The sequence below is a fragment of the Halichoerus grypus genome, chromosome 5 (genome assembly GCF_964656455.1).
Source record: "Halichoerus grypus chromosome 5, mHalGry1.hap1.1, whole genome shotgun sequence".
In the NCBI taxonomy this organism is placed as follows: Eukaryota; Metazoa; Chordata; class Mammalia; order Carnivora; family Phocidae; genus Halichoerus; species Halichoerus grypus.
The window spans coordinates 98,179,473-98,194,361 of NC_135716.1; the positions used below are offsets into that span (position 1 = coordinate 98,179,473).

The window sequence follows — 14,889 nt, forward strand, 5'->3', positions numbered from 1 at the left end:
TTTAATTGAGGGGAAAAAAAAGAGAAAACCCACAAAGCTTCCCTATTTCAATAAGGTGAAATCCTTCATGAACACATGTACTTAAAATCAAGTTATGTATATAGGAATGAATATATGTTCTCCACAACTCTTAAAAACAAAGGGAAAAGGGATTAACTTTACAGAACTAATAAGCAGATGTGAACTGCGGATTCTATACCTAGCCCAAACTATGCATCGTGTCTGAAGGAAAAAAGGATATTCTGTCAGACATGCAAGGACTAAAAAAACCCAAAACAACAACAAAGCAAAGCAAAGCAAAAAGTTATCACTCAGGTACCCTTTCTGAATAAGACACTTGTGTTGTGTAAGAATAAGAAAAATGAATTAAAAGTTAGACCTTAAGAATCAAAAAAAAAAAGGGCAAGAAACCAAGGCAGTAGGTTACCTGTTCTTTCAAAATACTTTATTTTTGAACAAAATGACATTTTTTTGGTTCTTTCTGAACAGTCTAAAAACATGTGTAAAAGATAACAGCCTCTCTCCCTTGAGGTGCCTCCCAAACGTGCTCTGTCCTTTTCCTACCATCCAACCTCATCTACACAGTCTACTGGACAGGGAGCAAACTTTAAGCTCAGAAGACTTGGGCTCAAGTCTAATTGCTTTCTCTCTCTTTTTTTTAAGTAGGTTTCATGCCTGGCGTGGAGCCCAATGTGGGGTTTGAACTCACAACCCTGAGATCAAGACCTAAGCTGAGATCAAGAGTTGGACACTTAACTGAGCCACCCAGGTGCCCCCAAATTAAATATTTATCTATTTATCATATAGATAAATTACATATATGATATATGATTATTTATTATATTACTTATATATATTATATATACATAGCACTGTGTAAAGAACAAAATGTTATGAATCCAGACCACTCAAAAGCTTTTTCTATGATACAATTCCTGAGTCCCTGGGTAAAATGATTCTCTTGTTTCGATAAACTCCTGGGACATTTTATAAGTGTCTGGAGGTGCCTTGCAAATAAACAATACTAAGAGCAAGAAAGATGGGGCTTTAGTGAACTTTTGCTGTGTGTTACAGAATATATTAAAAAATATACTCCCCCTTGGGTATTTTCACAAGCATAAATTATTGAAAGGGAGCTCTAGAGTATCAGAGGAGGTTTATCTGCTACAGTGATATTAAGTAGTGAATTCAAAACAACATGCACAGGCCATGAGGACTGATTTGGAGATACAGATAAGGAGGAGAAGAATGTAGAATGCTTACATTTTTGAGATTGGGAGTGAAATGAGCCAGTGACACAGTTGGAATGTGACAAAATAGCAGGAAAACTGTGCTGTGAAGGCTCTACTCTGGCTATTTTGGTAATTCTTAAAATAATGATAATGATATAATAATGAGGAAAAACTCAGGCAAAAGAAGTGAATTAAAATAAAAGTCACGGCAACACGGTCTAGTGAGTGCTACTTTGAAGGGAGGTCTGGGGACGAGATGGAAGAGGGGAGAGATCTGGGTGGCAGTGAAAGGACGCGGTTAGGGGTTGAACAGAGAAGGACTATACTGAGCACGTGGGCTGGGAGATTTCTTGAGTGGCAGAGACCCACCATGGTATCTCCTGCTGACTGTGACCACAGTCAGTGTGAGCTCCGTGATTATGCATCACACAGCATTGCTTGACAGGTCTGATACCATTCCTCACAAGGAAGGAAACCCCAGGGGGGTCACAGTAGGTGAGTCAGAAAAACTGCAATGAATATTTTAAATATCTTCTTAATTTTTTCTTTTTTTTTTTTTGTATGCTGGTTTTATATGGGTGACCTTAGTAAAAATTACTGTCAGATTCATTTTGGCTTACTATCAGTTGGCACTAATATATAGTTTCTCAAACGAGGAACTGGCAATAGCTAATATTGCAGGTATTACTGAATTCCTAGTTGCTTCACGAAGGCTTACACTATATTAGTATAATGAGAGAGCTTATAGTGCTCAGTTGTATATAATTACAAATGCTTATCATCTGTATTAGTAACTTAATGACTGAGTTAATTTTTCCATGAATAGAAATGCATTAATAGAAATTGTAAAGGAAATTTATGGTTGCTTTTAAAAGGTTCTTTACTAATTTAGCCTATAAGCAAAATTTTGGAACCAATTATTTTCTTTTGCAGGGACTATGAACAATCTTTTCTATGTTTCTGGGGCTGTTATTTCTAAAACTGTCTCTGCCTTGGATGCAGAGAAAATAGTGATGTCTATAGGACACTCCAAGGAAGACAGTCATTTGAGCTTTCTGAAAGTCATTCTATCCCATAAGAAATGACCAAAATGCAGAGACTTTCGTGTCCAGGATGGTACACAGAGGTGATACTTAAAAAAAAACAAACAAAAAACCTTATGGGACCCTGAACTGGCCTCAAAAGATAACAATAGAAGATAAAATGTTAACAACTTTTCTAAAAAAAAAGTCAACAACTTTTTTTAGACACCAGCACTAGAAAATTCCCAGAAATTGCCTTTGAAATGTGGTTGCAGTCTGTGAACAAGGAAATATATAAAATTTTAACTAGAAAGAAAATGTCACTAAATAAGTTTATTCCAATGCTATGCTAATGATGACTCACGAAAATGAAATGAAGCAAACATGTAAGGTCCAAAATCAATACTATGGTTACTTCCTCATTTCATTAAGATAAAATCAGACTTGGGTGTAAGCTAGTTTCTAAGCCACAAGGTTTGGAAATAGCATTTGATTAGGAGAAGCCTGAGAATTTCTTCTGAAACCAGTAAACAGGTTTCAGGACAGAAACTTCTTTTTTTCTTTGAGATAACAGAAAGGTGTTCAATCATGGGTTTGTTTTAAATATTTCTACCCCTATTTTCTCTTACACTGTTTCTTTGCCCCAGCCTAGAATCATGTTTGGGTCTCCATCCTAAAAATAAATACATAAAGCTATTGTTTTTTCCTGTTTTCCCCCTTTTACCTAATTCACTTTTCTCCTCTTCATCAACAAAGTTCCCAAAAGCACAATTACACTCGACACTTCGGCTGCTTCACCACCTGCCCACCCCCTGACTCCACGAAACTTGGATTCTGCCCCAATGACTCTAATGAGACTACTCTCTCAAGTTCACCACTGGGCAGCCACATGCGAAAGAATGAAATTAGACCACTATCTTACACAATACACAACAATTAACTCAAACTGGATTCAAGACTTGAACATGAGACTTGGAATCATAAAACTCCCAGAAGAAGACACAGCTAGGTAAGCTCCTTGACATAATCTTGACTATGATTCTTGAGGCTTGACTCCAAAAGCAAAGGCGACAAAAACAAACAAGTAACACTACATCAAACTAAGAAGCTTCTGCAGAGCAAAGGAAACCATCAACAAAATGAAAAGGCAGTCTACTGAATAGGAGAAAATATTTGCAAATCATATATCCAATAAGGGGTTAAGATCCAAAATTAGAACTCCTACAACTCAATAACAACAACAAAAAACCTGATTAAAGAACGGGCAGAGGAAATGGGTAGACATTTTTTCAAAGAAGACATACAGATGACCAACAGGTATAGGGAAAGATACTCAACATCACTAATCATCAGGGCAATGCAAATCAAAACCACGATAAGCTATCACTTCACACCTGTCAGAAAGGGTAGAATCAAAAAGACAAGAAATAAGTACTGGTAAGGATGTGGAAAAAGGAAATGCTTGTACACTGTTGGTAGGAATGTAAATTGGTACAGCCACTATGGAAACAGTATGGAGGTTCCTCAAAAAATTAAAAATAAAACTACCATAAAACCATTCCATTGTTGAGTATTTATAGAAAAAAAAAAACCCCCAAACAAAAATTATTTACAATAACAAACAAGCATTATTTACAATAGCCAAGATATGGAAACAGCCTAAGTGTCCTGACATATGAATGGATAAGTGGATCAAACAGATAACTTCCAGTTATAAAATAAGTAAGTCACAAGGATATAATGTACAGCATGGTGACTATAGTAATAATACTGTATTGCATATCTGAAAATTGCTGAGAGTAGATTTTAAAAGTTTTCATCACAAGAAAAAAAATTTTTTGTAACTATGTCTGGTGGCAGATGACTTACTGTAGTGGTCATTTTGTAACGTATACAAGTATGAAATCATTACATTGTACATCTGAAACTAATATGTCAATCATTCCTCAAAAAAAAAAAAGTTCACCAGACTTGCTGATTTTCAAATAAAGAGAGCAGCTCTTACACCACTCTCTCTCTCATACAGTGGCAGAGCTGGACACTCTCTCAAGATTTTTCCTCAGTTAGCTTCTGTGATACCACATTCCTCTCGAAAATTTTGGACTCATTTTCCTTAATTAGATCTTCATCTACCAAGGTTCTATCCTCTGGCCTTTATGTTTTATTCTATACGCTATCTCTGGCTTTAATTACCTGTCCATGTGGATTATTTAAAAATCTAGTTATGCAATCCTGACTACCCTGCTCAGTTTCAGACAGAAACTTTCAGCTGCCTACCATACATCATCACAGACCTTGCTTTACCTCACATTCCAATGTTCATGGGAGAGAGCTCAGAATGGGCAAGAGAGGAATAGATTGAAAGCAATAGGAATATCCAAAACAGAAGAATTGTTACTTATAGTTCATTCATGAAAAAATATTAGGTATGACACTATTAAAATAATATGCTGAAGTGTTTAATAATGTGGAAAATGCTTATAATAGTAAAAAAATAGCAGAATAAAAATTGTGTATGTAATTTGGCTTCAACTGTGTAAAAAATGAACTGGAAGAAACTGGAAAGGTACATTTCAAAAATTTAACAGTAATTATCTTGGATGGGTAATATTTTCATCTTTGTAATTTTATGTATTTTCCTACAAATTTTCTATACTGATCTTGAATTAATTTTAGGATCAGAAAAAAAGGGTATGGTGGGTTCAAGGTCATATTGCATACAGAATAAAATTCTGTCTTCACAGAATGGCATCCAAGGCCTAGCAAAATCTGGCCCCTGTTGCTGTCTTGTCCTTCACTACAGCCCCCAAACATTTGCTGTTCGGCTTCACTACCTAGACATGCTCTCAGCACTGTCCACTTTTATGGTTCTGTGCTCCTGCTTATCAAGTCTGTTTCTCTCCTACCCCAAAGTAGGACATTTTGACCCTGAAGATCTTTGCTCCCTAAACCATAATATAGAGCTGGAGAGCAACGCTCAAAATTTTCTCTTGGTTTAGCTAAGAAAGAAAAATTCTAGAAGTTTTTTTTTATCCAATTCATAATGAATATTATTGGTATCAATAATAAACATAAAAGTGACTAAAGGGGCACCTGGGTGGCTCAGTCCATTAGGTGCTGACCTTCAGTTTTGGCTCAGGTCATGGTCTCATGGGTCTTGAGATCAAGCCCTGTGAGGGGTTGCGTGCTCAGGGGGGAGTCTGCTTGAAGATTCTTTCCCTCTGCCCCTCCCCTCACTCTCGGGCCGGCATTCATGCTCTCTCTCCCAAATAAATAAATAAATCTTTTTGAAAAAAGTAGCTGAAATAACTCACTAGCTAAAATGATTAAAATTGCTTTTGGCTATATGAACTGCCACAAAAATTAATTCTTAACACAGTTTATTTATTTTAGAGAGAGAGAGAGCAAGAGCGCGCACTTGCGCATGAGCTGGGGGGGAGAGAGAGGAAGAGGGAAAGAATCCCAAGCAGACTGCACTGAGCGCAGAGCCCAATGCAGGGCTCCATCTCATGACCCTGAGATCATGACCTGAGCTAGAACAAAGAGTCCTACGTTTAAAGGACTGAGCCACTCAGGCACCCCTCTTAACATAGTTTAGACATGTAAAATATGATCCGGAGAAACTGGACTTTATAAAAAAATAGCTACTATACACATTCTAACAGATTAATAAAAATTAGGATATTATAATTTTTATACTTGTTTTATAACTCATGCTTATTGCAAAATATATAGAGAATAATCACCAAGAAAAATAATTTTTTCACTTCAGAAAAACTGAAGTGAAAAGTAATAGAAATAGTTCAACTGCCCGGAATAGTGCCTGGCACATAGTAGACACATGATTATTTGTTAAATGAAAGAATGAACTGTATAGAAAACTGTCCAAGGACTTAGGTTGGTTTAATAGAGTTTTGTCAGAAAATGCTATTTATTATTATTATTATTATTTTAGAGAGAAAGAGCTCAAGCATAAGCAGTGGGGGAGAGGGAGGGGGAGAGAATCTAAAGCAGGCTCCACGCCCAGCATAGAGGCTGACATGGGGCTCAATCTCACAATCCACGAGACCACGACTTGAGCTGAAATCAAGAGTCAGATGCTTAACCGACTGAGCCACCCAGGTACCCCTATTATTATTTATTTTTATTTTTATTATGTAAGTAGGCTCCACTCCCAACATGGACTTGAACTCATAACCCTGAGACCAAGAGCTGCATGCTCTATGGACTGAGCCAGCCAGGTGCACCAGAAAATGCTTTTTAAAAACAACTTTATTGAGATATAATTCCCACACTATATGATTCAACCATTTAAAATGTACAATTCAATGGTTTTTAGTGTATTCAGATTGTGAAACCACCACAATCTGTTTTAGAACCTTTTCATCACCTCCAAAAGAAACCTCATCAGCAGTCACTGCCCTTTTCCCTCCAACCCTTTAGGCCTGGGCAACTACTAATTTACTTTCTGTCTCAATAGACTGAATTTATATGAAATGCCCAGAATAGGAAATCATATAATATGTAGCCTTTTGTTATGGTTTCTTTCACTTAGCATGATGTTTTCAAGGTTCATCCATGTTGTAGCATGTATCAGTACTTCATTTTTTTATTGCTGAGTAATATTCCATTGTACGGGTGTCCCACATTTACCCATTTGATCAGCTGACAGACATTGGGGTTGTTTTGACTTTTGACTATTATGATTAATGTTGCTATGAAAAGTCTTGTATAAGTGTTTGTGTTGACATGTTTTTTTATAGAATTTTATTTACTTTTTTAAAGATTTATTTATTTATTTGAGAGAGAGAGACAGCAAAAGAGGGAACACAAGCAGGGGGAGTGGAGAAGGAGAAGCAGGCTTCCCACTGAGCAAGGAGCCTGATGTGGGGTTCAATCTCAGGACCCTGGAATCATGACCTGAGCTGAAGGCAGATGCTTAACGACTGAGCCACCCAGGCGCCCCTGTGTTGACATGTTTTTTCTTTTTTTTTAAAATATTTTATTTTTACTTATTTATTTATTTATTTATTTTTAAAAAGATTTTATTTATTTATTTGACAAAGAGAGAGTGAGAGAGCACAAGCAGGGGGAAGAGAAAAGGGAGAGGGAGAAGCAGGCTCCCCGCTGAGCAGGGACCACAACGTGGGGCTTGATCCCAGACCTGAGCCAAAGGCAGACACTTAACCATCTGAGCCACGCAGGTGCCCCTAAAGATTTTATTTTTAAGTAATCTGTACGCCCAAAGTGGGGCTCAAATTTACAACCCCAAGATCAAGAGTCCCATGTTCCACCAACCGAACCAGCCAGGCGCCACTGTGTTGACTTGTTTTCATTTCTCTTGGGTAGATTAGAGGAACTGCCAGATCATATGGAACTCTGTTTAACATCTGAGGAATTGCCAGTCTGTTTTACAAAGTGGCTGCACTAGAAAATGCTTTCCTGATGAAGATTCAGTATTAATGTACTGCTCTTTAAGATGGTTTTTAATAATAAATGCAAGTCAAAAAGTTATTAAAGTCAAAATGCTGGGCATTCTACCATCCCATTTCCCCCCTACTGGATAAGTCCTACTAATCTTTCAAAGCTTAGTTCACACGCTACCTCTTCTAAGGAGTCTTTCCTATTTTCTCAGTCAGAATTCATAGCTCCCTTTCTCCTTTGAACTGCCATACAATTCGATTTGTACATTTACTGTAGACTTTGTCACTCTGCCCTATATTGTATTTAACAATATATGCATCAGTATCTCTCACTAAACTACAGACTTTTTGATGATAAAAATTATATTTTATACCTATGTTTATAGTAACAATTATATTATTACATATATTAATATATATTATTTTATTATAATATATTCATAAATTGTTATGATGGATATATCATTTGAGATAATGAAAAGGGCTCATGCAAAAGATGAAAGTAAATGTCCTATACAGTACTTTCATAGAGCAAATTTATTGGGGTGCCTGGGTGGCTCAGTCCGTTAAGCATCTGCCTTCGGCTCAGGTCATGATCCTCGGGTCCTGGGATGGAGCCCCACATCAGGCTCCCTGCTCAGCGAGGAGTCTGCTTCTCCCTCTCCCTCTGCTCTTCCCCCTGCTCCTGCTTGCTCTCTCTCTGATGCTGTGTCTCTTTCTCAAATGAATTTTAAAAAATCTTCAAAAAAAGAACAAATTTATTAAGGTAATACATTTAATAAAAGATAAATTTGAAATAATATTATCAATAAATGTTATTTGTTGATGAACAAAATATATCTCAAGACTTACAGTACAAGCAAAAATGGCTTAAATAAGCACAAATACAAGTGGGAGCAAGAGGGACTTGCCTAAAATTGTTAAGTAAAAATTAATTACTACATAAACCTATTTGTCTTAATTTTATTAGATCACATTAGTTTGCAGAATGACTGAACGGACTCATCAATGCTATTGCAGAAAATTCATGGCAAAATGTTCCTGTATTATGAAGTTTAAAAAGGAGAAAACATTCTTCTTAATACTTATCAACTTTACTTAAATATGTAATTAATTGGCCTGACCTAATAAAAATGGGGGGGGGGGCTGAAATACTTATTCATTTAAAAATTGTGGAAAGGGGCGCCTGGGTGGCTCAATCAGTTAAGTGTCCAACTCCTGGTTTTGGTTCAGGTCATGATCTCAGGGTTGTGCGACTGAGCCCAGTCTCAGGCTCCACACATAGTGTGGAGTCCGCTTGAGATTCTCTCTCTCCTTCTCCCTCTGACCCTTCCCCCCATTCTCTCTCTCAAAAAAAACCCCAAAAAACCAAAAAACCCAAAAAACAAAACCTATGGTAAAATACACATAACATAAAATTTACTATCTTAACCATTTTTAAGTGTGCAGTTCAGTAGTCTTAAATACATTCATATTGTATCAAATCTCTAACAACTCTTTTCCTCTTGTAAAAGTGAAACTCTGTACACATTAAACAATTTCCCATTCCTTCCTCCCCCCAGGTCCTAGCAACCATCATTCTACTTTCTGTCTCTATGAATATGACCACCCTAGGTAACTCACATAAATGAAATTTTATATAAATTAATATATATAAATAAATATACACAAATTCATAAATTATATATATAAAATCAATATATAAAAAATATATAAATATATAATACATAAAAACAAAAAATATATATATATAAATGATGTATACACACACACACACACACACACACACACATAGTGAATGGTAGGTGAACAGATTATTTGTGGTACATTCAGACCACCTAATTATTATTTGGTGATAAAAAGAAATGAGCTATCAAGCTATGAAGACATGGAAGAACCTTAAAAGCATATTACTGAGTGAAAGAAGCCAATCTGAGTAAGGTTACCTACTATATGATTCCAAGTATATGACACTCTAGAAAAGGCTAATCCAAGGTGCCTGGGGTTAAGGAAAAGGAGGGATGAATAGATGACAAAGATTTTTAGGGCACTGAAACTATTCTGTATACTGTAAGGGTGGATACATGTCAGAACACATTTGTCAAAGCCCACATGATATAGAACACCAAGAGTGAACCTGAATGAAAACTATGGGTTTCATCATGGGTGATAATGATGTGTCAATGTAGGTCCATGAATTGTAACAAATGTACCCTCTGGTGGGAGATGTGGATCCTGCTCCCTGAGCACATCTCTGACTCCAGCAACTCTGTCACAACCTCATTCCTTTCACACGTACTTTTCTTTACAATCACTGAAGCCTGCATCTTCTAACCATTTTGTTTTCCTATCTATCTTCCTGGCCTGGTTTCTTTCCTTATGAAGTGTGGACCCCATGAGCGACTGCTTAAATAAAATTCCTCTCTCACCAACACTCTAATTCCCTAGCCTCCTTGGCCTTTTCACATACCTACAACATCTAAACCTGGATCAAACCTTCTATCCATTTTTTCCTATCTCAAACCTATGAGCACTGCTGGAGAAAAATGCATGAACATACACACACTGCCATCACTAAAATTCATGGTTTTTTTTTAGAGAGAGAGAGAGAGCGTGCAATCATGGGGGGAGGGGCAGAGGGAGAGAGAGAGAATCCCAAGCAGGCTCCATGATCAGTGCGGAGCCCAACACGGGGCTTGATCTCTGGACCCTGAGATCATGACCTGAGCCAAAATCAAGAGTTGGGATGCTTAACTGACTGAGGTGCCCAGGTGCCCCTAAAGTTATGTTTTAAATTCTAGTTGGGCCTTTTGGATTTGTCTTTGGTCAGCTTTCTCTCCTCACTTATAGAAGCTTTTCTGATCTTTTATCATTATCCTCATGTTCCTTTTCTCCCTTTTTCAGTTGCTACTGAGAAAGCTAAGGTTGTCAGATGAGAATTCTCTTAAACTCCAGCCTTAAGCCAATCTACTAACTTTGCATAAGTCACTCCTCTGCTTTTGGCTCCGTAGAGCCTACAGTATCAAAATTAAGTCCAGACTCCTTGTAGAGACCATTCTCTCTCCCTCTCTTTATGTGTCAGCAGTAATACACAATTATAGTAGCGCCCCCCCCCCCCGGCCTTATCCGTGGGGGATATGTTCCAAGACTCCCACTGGATGCCTGAAATCCGATAGTATGGAATCCTATGTGTACTATGTTTTTTCCTATGCATACATACTTATGATAAAGTTTAATTTATAAATTAGGCACAGTTAGAGATTGGCAAAGATAACTAACAATGGAACAGAATTATAATATACAGCAACAAAAGTTATGTGAATGTGGTCTCTCTTAAAATATTGTACTATACTCACCCTTCTTTTTGTGATGTGAGATGATGAAATGTCTGTGATGGGTGAGGCAAATGACATAGGCATTGTGACATAGCCTTAGGCTACTGCTGACCTTCTGACCAAATGTTAGAGGGAGGATCATCTGCTTCCTTACCGCAGCTGACCTATGGTAACTGAAACTGCAAAAAGCAGAACCATAAATAAGGGTGGAAAATGCTACACACAGGTATCCCTCACTTTCTGAAAGCTTGTGTCTTGCCATTTCACATTTAAAAAGACCTACATTGGTGCCTGCTAAATGAAAGAAATCTGAAGAGGATTTTTGCTTTCAAGAAAAAACTGTTACTAGAATAAGGTGGATCTTTCCTAAATGTGAAGTGCCGGAATGTGAATTTTTGCAAAAGGGGGGATGGTACTCTCTCCCTTATGCCACTGGCTTATGAAAGATTTCATAGGAATGTTCTACGTTGGATAGCGGGGTAAACCTGTATTCATAGTGCTCCCAGTACATACCATGCCCGTTCCTTGCCACTGTGTATATGTACTGTTCCTTCTATCATTTCATTTCCTTCTCCAGCTAGACTTTTTTCAAAACCTTGCTAAGGAATTCTCTTCCATTGCCCGCCCCCCCCCACCAAAAAAAACAGTTAAACACTTCTTTCTACCTTTTCTTGTATTTATTTTTTACTACCGTAAATTTTACACTGCATGGAAATTTTTCATAAAGGCAATTAAAAGGACAAATCTGGGTAAAATGACTGGTGGGTAGAAACAAGAATTATAAGAATTGAGTGAGAGGTAAAATCAGAGTGGGACAGTGAGGAAAGATTTCATCCATTCAACAGACAACCGACATTTGTTAAGGACACAGTATGTGTAGTAAACATTGCAGGCAAGCAGTGGGTGGACTGTAGGTTGGGACAGGTATGGGCATAAAGCCAATGAGACATTTGATTTAGTTCTTGAAGAATGGTTGGAATTTGAATCAACTACAAGAATGGTGAAGAAGAGGTGGGAAAAGGAGAGCACCAAGGAGACAGAAACACACAAACATTTGGCTGCTATAAGCTGACCAGTCTTGGCTAAAATGGGTGATTTAGGAAGAGCATTATTAGGAAATACAACTGAAAGCCTAATCATAGAATCCTGGAGTCAGAAAGGGCCACGAGCACCATCTATGTCACCAATCCTTCTAATGAAGGACAGCGTCCCTGACAAAAGGACAGGGTACAGAGGTAGCGTATTCACTCCTGTATTCCTCTAAATATTAGAGATTACTTTTCTAATATTATACTGGATAGAGACATGCCTTCTTTAACATGTCCCCAGTGATCCTAGGTTCTGTCCTCTGATGCACCCAGCATAAGCCTATTCCTTCTTTATGGGACAGTCTTTCAAAAATCTTTCATTTAATTGATTTGTGACCTGGAACAAATTATGTTGCTTTTCTGAGGATCAACTTTCTCATTTCTAAAACAGTGGTGTGATAGGGGTGCCAGGGTGGCTCAGTAAGTTAAGCATCCGACTTTTTTTCTTTTTTAAAGATTTTATTTATTTGTCAGAGAAAGAGAGAAAGAGAGAGAGAGAGCACACATAAGCAGGCTCCCCACTCAGCAAGAAGCCCAATGTGGGACACAGTCCTAGGATCCTGGGATCATGACCTGAGCCGAAGGCAGATGCTTAACCGATTGAGCCACCCAGGCATCCCAAGCATCCTGACTCTTGACCTCAGCTCAGGTCTTGGTCTCAGGGTTGTGACTTTGGCCCCGTGTTGGGCTCCACGCTGGGCATGGAGCCTACTTAAAACAAAACCCAAAACAAAACAGTGGTGTGATCGAGGCTAACTGTCCCCTGATATCTGTCCTCCCCTTCTCTTTATCATAATTGAATCTTTTTCTGGGCACTTGACATCCAGCAAAGACTACATTTCTCAACCTTTCTTGGGGCTGGATGTGGCTTTCTGCTTAAGTTCTGGTCAATGGGCTCTGGGCAATAGGGACCTCCCCTTCCCCTTTCCTTCTTTCTAGTGGCTAGAATTCGGATGTGGGGTGAACTAACTTAGTCTCTGTGGATGAGAACAATACCCTGGGCATGACAGAGCAACAAGATAAAGCCAGGGCCCCTGACAACTTGACAGAGCAGAGCCACATCAGCTTGGAATTTACAGGAGAGAAATAAACTTCTATATCTTTTAGGCCACTTATTACTTTTTAATATATGTGTTACAGCACCCAACATATATCCTAACCCAATAGGAGATAACACCTCTATAAAAGGGATTTTATAAGAATTAAATAAAATTAAAGTAAAATATACATACACACAATTTTTTTGTTTTATTATTTGAAGACTATCATCTCCTCTCTTGAGACTCACCTCATAATTCAAGATTCTTCAGAATCTTTTTTTTAAAGATTTATTTATTTATTTGAGAGAGCGAGAGGGCAGGGAGGGGCAGAGAGAAATTAGCAGACTGCGCCAAGCACAGAGCCCGATGCAGGGCTCTATCTCACGACCCTGAGATCAGGACCTGAGTCGAAACCAAGAGTCAGACGCTTAACCAACCAGCCACCCAGGCGCCTCAGATTCCTCAGAATCTTTATACACTTCTCTGGATCTCTATTCGATAGTATCCCTCAAAGGCTTATACCCCAAATTGAACATTAATTCTTTATAAGCCATGTACATAGAACAGCATATACTTCCCCAAATGACTTCCTTATATATTTAATTTAGGGGTCTCTGTGTTATTGTCATCCTTAGCAAAGCTACAACAGATCCTCTCTCCAAATACCTGTATTCTTTCAATAAATATTTATAAATTGCCTACTGTGCAAGACTTAGTGATATAATAGTGAATATTAACTTACTGGTGTAAAATGGCATTAATAATATTTTTACAAGGCACAACTATCCAGTAATGAGACTGAATTTTGAGGACTTCCTGCTGGAATGTCACACCTTGGGGGGAAAAAAGCATATGCATGAGTACTATGTTTCTTATGTTTGATATACAATAATTTGGGACAAATCTAGAGGGGCCAGGTCTAGTGACCTCTTTGGTGGTGTCACATATGAAAACAAGTTTTCTGAGACTAGCATTCAGAAAAAGTCATACCATATATATTTATTTACAATTTCGTTAAAACATAAAAATGAGAAAACATATAACATAAAATTTGAAAGGCAGCAGAATTTAGTGATCAAGAGTGTACCCTACCTCCCAGCTCTGATGTTTACTAACTGTATAACTTTCAATGCCTCTTTGTACTTCTGTTTCCTCAGGTATAAAATGAAAGTAATAACAGCAATAATGTAATAATAGTACCTTCCTACTAGGGGTATTTTGAGGATATAAAGGCTTAGAAAAGTTTCTGGCACATGGGAAAAGTATACAAAAAATGTAAGCTACCATTATTACAATACTGTATTACGTGAATAGATGATCCCATTTCTGCTCAGGGTATAAAGAAGTCTGTGACACATACTCAATGGTGAAAAGCTGAAAGCTTTCTCCCTAAGATCAGGAACAAGACAAGGATGTCCTCTCTCACCACTTGTGTTCAACATAGTACTGAAAGTCCTAGACACAGCAATCAGACAAGAAATAAAAGGCATCCAAGTTGGTAAGGAAGAAGTAAAATGTCACTATTTGCCGATGACATGATACTATCTATATACAGAAAACCTTAAAGATTCCACCAAAAAACTACCAGAACTGATAAATGAATTCAGTAAAGTTGTGGGATACAAAAATCAATATACAGAGACCTGTTGCATTTAAATACACTAATAATCAAAAAGGAAATTAAGAAAATCCCATTTACAATTGCACCCAACAAAATAAAATACCTAGGAATAAACTTAACCGAGGAGG

General features: G+C 37.6%; 1 protein-coding gene across 1 annotated transcript in view; it reads right to left on the minus strand.

The window, feature by feature from the left end:
• EEIG2 (EEIG family member 2) overlaps positions 1-14,889 on the minus strand; it is an 84,335-nt gene that overhangs the window by 56,692 nt on the left and 12,754 nt on the right. The window lies entirely within an intron of this gene.